General features: G+C 41.3%; 1 long non-coding RNA gene and 1 pseudogene across 1 annotated transcript; both read right to left on the reverse strand.

Moving 5' to 3' along the window:
• Positions 1–337: 337 nt before the first annotated feature.
• On the reverse strand, positions 338–514 carry LOC135902093 (U2 spliceosomal RNA; annotated as a pseudogene).
• LOC135902052 (uncharacterized) lies at positions 416–5,624 on the reverse strand. The gene is made up of 2 exons (XR_010564375.1): positions 5,123–5,624; positions 416–653 (listed from the first exon to the last, which is right to left on the reverse strand). It is a non-coding gene; the product is annotated as an uncharacterized lncRNA (long non-coding RNA).
• Between the last annotated feature and the right edge of the window lie 442 nt (positions 5,625–6,066).

Below are 6,066 nucleotides of genomic sequence, written 5' to 3' on the forward strand. Positions count from 1 at the left end.
CAAGCAGATGCTGTTGAAGGTCGCAAAACCCCGCACCCATAACAGCAGCCGTTAACGCGCCGAGTCCTTCGACAACGTTTCAACATGACGGCACTTCAAAAATGCTTGAGCCAGTCATGCGAAATGTTAGTATGGAGATAGTACACGAATTTGCAAAACTTCAGCACGCAATAATTTCTCAGTGGCGCAGATGACAAAAAAAAGCGAAAATCAATCCTTTGAATCATGCAAAGTCCAATAAACGTGTTTCCTAAGTGTGCCTTCCGTTTTTAATACTTGGGTGGCCTAGAACAGTGAATGTTCTAGGGTTTCGTGCATTCTTGTTCTGCGTCTTCAAAAACCGTGGGCCGATGCCAGAGACAGTGCAATACCGGGCTGACCCGCGACGAGGGTGAAGAAGGCTTCAAGCCCTTCATCAACTTGCAAAAATAAGTTTAATATATTTGTTCCAAATGGAACCTGTATCGGATATTAAGCTCATAACAGATATTTAACTTTGACCCGTGCCGACCATGTCTACGCTTGCACCGCCCTCTCTTTGTCGGCCTTCCGAGCGCTTGCGTATTTCCTTTCTTTCCGCTCTCCGAAGGTGGCGTTTCCGTCAAAACGTCATGCCTGTCTCGTTTCCTCCGGCTTCTCGGGGTGGCGGTCTCCTTGTCCAAGCGAATGTATATAAAAATCACGGTAAATGAGTTCAGTTCAGTTCAGTTCAGTTCAGTTCAGTTCAGTTCAGTTTATTCAGACATACATTGCCTGGGTTGAAAGGACTAAAAGGCAGATGAGCTCTGCCTGACTAAGGTCCCTCCACCCATACATTTGCTCAGAAGCAGTGAGAATAAAAAAACAAAGAAAAACAATGGCTTTTTACATTAAAGCGCCACAAAAAGATTTTCATGAACAGAGGTCATATCGTGATTAGGCATTTTAAATTGAGTAACGGAATCACACAATAATGCAACACCCATAAGAAGCACAAACGCGTACATAAATGGCAACATATTAAAAAGTACAAAGTTTTTGCAAGCGTTATACAAAATGTAACAGAATTCCTAACAATGTATAAATGTTTGAAAACGCAGCAGAACACAGAGGTTATAGAACAATAAAAAGGTTTTTTTTTTTTTAAACTCAAGAACTTATTTAGGACAGAGCACCAGACAGTAAGTACATTGTGACATTTTTCTTTAAACTGTGGGTAGAAGTACAGTTTTCAATAAGTTCGTGGATATGACTATTGTTGCGGAGAAAGTTAGGTATAAGGTAGAGCAATGTTTGATTACCGTAAATGGTTCTGAATAACGGTATTCTAAATCGCTCGTGTCGGAGATCATAGGGAACATTAGTAGGGTAGCACTGAGACATATAACTAGTCAATTCATTTCCAATTTCTTTGCGAATATACAAGGCGAGCTTCAGATTAAAAAGTTGGTTAACAGTAAGCAATTTTAGCTTGATAAAATATGGCGCAGTGTGTTCAGTTGGTTCCAGATTTTCTATGCAGCGAACAGCTCTCTTTTGTATAATTTTTAACCTTTCAAGGTTCGTTCCTGAAGTCGTACCCCATATTAAGAGACAGTAATTGAGATGAGAATGAACTAGTGAATAATATAACTGGAGCTTTAGCCAGTTTGGTACTAGAGACCTAAGTTTATATAAGACAGAAATTGATCTAGACATACTGGCATGTACTTTGTTGATTTGCGGTGTCCAACTGAGGTTTTCATGAAAAAGTACACCTAAGAATTTAAACAACGGGACACGCTCGATGTCATTATTTTTAAATCTAACAGAAATGGTGTAATCTTCGCGTTTATTTCTGCCTTTGAATAAAATATATTTACTTTTACTAACATTTAATTCTAGCTGGTTACACTCAAGCCAGTAAGAAAGCGATATCAACCATTCGTTCGCCGCGATTTCCAAATCTCTTAAACGGCTTCCAGAGAAAAACAAGCTGGTATCATCCGCATACAGAACTATAGAGGAAGATTGTGGTACCGGCACGATATCATTTATGTAGATAGTAAAAAAGAGTGGACCGAGTATAGAACCTTGTGGTACACCGAATTTCAAAGGCTGTAGCTGAGATTTATACCCGTGAAGGAACGTATACTGTAGCCTGTCTGTTAAGTAACTGCGTACTAATTGTAGAGCTACCCCTCGAATGCCGTAATGTGGTAATTTTTCAAACAGTATATTATGCTTGACCGAGTCAAATGCTTTTCGGAAGTCTAAAAAAATTCCTAGGGTGAACACCTTGCTATCAATATTCTTTGCTAATTTTTCTTTGATACTAAGTAAAGCTGTTTCAGTAGATTTTTTCTCGCGAAAGCCGAATTGTTCCTTGATCAGCAATTCATGTTCATCAAGAAACTTGGTTATTCTTGTTTTTATTATGTGCTCTAAAACCTTTGAGAATAAAGGTAACACCGAAATCGGTCGATAATTGTTAAGATTATTCAAAGGACCACCTTTGTGCAAGACCGCAACCCTAGCTATTTTCATATTAACTGGAAAAATGCCTGTTGATAATGCTCTGTTGCAAATATGCTGCAAAGGTGCTGATAAAAGGTTAGCAACGAAAATAATTGGAGTAGCTTTAATGTTATCATTACCGGCAGCAGTATTTTTATTTAGCTTCTTAAGAAAAGAGTTTATCTCTATTTCACTGCAAGGAGACATGAATATAGAATTCGTAATGCAAGAGGATATATATTTCTGTGCATCTAGCTGAGTGCTGGAAGATGAATATGCGCCTGAAGATAAAAAGTGGGAATTTAATTTATCTGACAAAGTCTCTTTACTGTATTCGACACCATCAGTAATTAGTGTACCAGGGATGCTGTTCTGTTGTTGACCAATAAGCAATCGTAATGTGCTCCAAATTTTTTTAGGGTCATGAGAAACAGCAATAAACCTATTCTTGTAATATTCACATCGAGCTTTCTTGAGATCAGAATTTAACTTGTTTCGAATTTTCTTATACTCAATTAGAAGAGAGATATCTTTTAGATTAATAAATTGCCGGTACATAATATCACGGGCTTTTATTCTTTGAAGTAACTCTTTTGTTACCCATGGTTTTCCACATTTTTTATGTGCTTTTTTCGCATAACGCAAAGGAAAAGCTTCTTCATAGCAACATTTAACTTTTTGTAGAAAGATGTCGTATGAAATGCTTGCGTTTTCTTCCTGACCAGTCAACACACTCGATCATCGAGTGAAAAGCAGAGAGGCTCATTTGATTAAAACTGCGATAAGGTACTGGGGGAATGCGAGCAGGATGTATTTTGTTTTTTGGAACAGGAAAGATACAAAACACAGGTAAGTGATCACTCAAATCGACTGAAAAAATGCCCGGTATAACATCACTTTCATCATGACTAATTGCACACAGATCAATCAAAGTTTGACTTAATCCGGTTATTCTTGTCGGCGAGCGTATAACATTTGTACAAGAGAATGACTCAATTATGTCTAAAAATTGTCCAGACTGTGAACTGTCTATTAGTAAGTCAATGTTAAAATCACCAACCAGGACAATGGGAAGCATTGCAGAGGACACATATTCAAAAACAGACGTAATATATTCAAAGAATGCTGTAGCTTCACCAGAAGGCGGGCGATAAATTGAAGCAATGACTGTTCCAGCACTCTTAACAACGATTGATTCATAATGCGCAGTAATACCAGAAAACTGCGACAAGACATCATAGGCAATGTCATCTTTAATATACAAAGAAGTTCCTCCACCTCTGCGACCTGATCTATAAACACCTTCAGACCTATAGCCGGAAAAGTGTACAACATCTTGAACATTCTGAAACCAAGTTTCCGTAAATGCAATGAAGTTAAAATTGTAATCAAGGGATTCAAAAAATGCCTCTGTTTCAAGTTGCTTGTTCCTCAAGCTTCTTATATTTGCGTGGAAAACTGACATGTTATCGCTTTTTCTGCGCAGGGTATGTACTAGGGATTTAAAAGAAGAAACATCGTGATACATAACCTTAGCGAAGTCAGTCATCGAAAGCAGAAATCACAACAACGAAAATTATAAGCAGTGCAATCTTGTGGCCGCTCAACGAATCTTATCAAGATCAGCTTCGCAATTGATGCGCACTGCCCGCTGGCCAGATGCCCTACGCATGAAAAGCTTTCCATCCTTTTGCCATGCGAACTCGTAGTGCATTTCCCGCGCCTTTGCCTTCATCATCCACAAAAGTTTCTTATTCTGCGGTGTCAAATTGTCTCTGAAATGTATCGCCAATTGAGCAGCTGTAAGTTCGTTTTTCTTTGCCATCCATTCATCGCGCATGACACGTGATGTGAAACGAACTAATATTACCGAGGCCCTGCCAGGCTTGGCAGGCAGCCTGTGTAAGGCCTCAAAGTCTGTACGGGTCAACTGAGGAAGGTGAAGTTTATTTGCCAGTTCATTCACCCTAGCGAGCAGATTCTCGTTTTCAACATCTGGCAGTCCCTGAATTTCTAGATTCTGTCTTCTACTGTACTGTTCGAGGGCGGCGACCTGTTTTTTCAATTCAGACACTTCCTGATTGTTGTGAGAGGATTCCACCACATCGATTCTTTTCCCAAGGCTTAGGATTTCTGTAGATTGTTTTTTTAGTTCTGCAAGTACCATGTCGTACTGTTCAGACAGATGCTCAATGGAGTGTTCCATTTTGTCGACCGTTTCCTTAATTGAAAAAAGAGCATCCACCCTACTCTGAATTACAGGTAACTGAGTCAATTTTCGATTAATTTCAATGAGCACCTTCTCCAGTGCTTTTTCATCCCGAAAGTTACTACTTGCGCATTGAGTGCCACGGGCAGCTAAGACGAGACATGTTTGGCATTTCCATGCTCTTTTTGACGTATCATCCTTAGCTTTGAAGGCAGTTTTGCTTATGCCCGAGCATGTTCCCAAATGGTAACTGTAGTTACATTCAGAACACGTTGGATTCACAGAATTATCTGGGAGCAGCTCATTACAGACCAAACACAACTGCGACATTTCGGTTCAAAGAACAGAAGTTACAAAGCACTTGTAAAGGAAGTATACGCAGCAGTGGTGGTGGCAGAAGCAATATAGAACGTTAAAGTAGTCAGAAATTAAACCAACCTGCAAAAGCAGAGGATAGCGATCACTGTAGAGCCATTCCGTCCGTTGCCACCACCACTGAGCAAATGGGCTCGTCGAAGGCTTGCCGTCGTCTTTAAGTCAGCACGGCGGTGACGTGGCTCATGACGTAGAGCTGTAGCTGACACGTGGTAGCGGCCGCTATCGGGAAGCTGCAGCAGGCAAGCGGTGATTTTGAAGACAGTGAAGTGTTCCAACGCAGTAACTGCAAAAGCAGAGGATAGCGATCACTGTAGAGCCGTTCCGTCCGTTGCCACCACCACTGAGCAAATGGGCTCGTCGAAGGCTTGCCGTCGTCTTTAAGTCAGCACGGCGGTGACGTGGCTCATGACGTAGAGCTGTAGCTGACACGTGGTAGCGGCCGCTATCGGGAAGCTGCAGCAGGCAAGCGGTGATTTTGAAGACAGTGAAGTGTTCCAACGCAGTAACTGCAAAAGCAGAGGATAGCGATCACTGTAGAGCCGTTCCGTCCGTTGCCACCACCACTGAGTTCGTATCTTCTTCAAAAGTTCGTATCTTTGTTCAAAATTATGTGTCACCTCTGTGTCGATTAGTCATTATTTTGGTTTTGAGCACACGGTACTTTACACGGAAGCTTTGAAACGGTATTCCGTAGTCTTTAGAACGAAGATCAAGCCAGAATAAGCAGCATACAGATTCAGGTAGCATATGTGGGTTTATTGACCAGTTGCCTTCACCCTAAAAGATCAAGTTCTCGTGACGCCTGCGGCTAAAAAGACGTTCCACGTCCGCCGCCAAGGTCTGTGAGTGGTGGCGCTGGCTAACACTCCCAGGGTTCTACTAGGACACATAAATACCCAAGAAAGTGGATGGGAAAACGGCGCCGCGGCAGCTCAATTGGTAGAGCATCGCACGCGAAATGCGAAGGTTGTGGGTTCGGCTCCCACCTGCGGCAAGTTGTTTTT

Source organism: Dermacentor albipictus, chromosome 4, assembly GCF_038994185.2.
Source record: "Dermacentor albipictus isolate Rhodes 1998 colony chromosome 4, USDA_Dalb.pri_finalv2, whole genome shotgun sequence".
NCBI lineage: Eukaryota > Metazoa > Arthropoda > Arachnida > Ixodida > Ixodidae > Dermacentor > Dermacentor albipictus.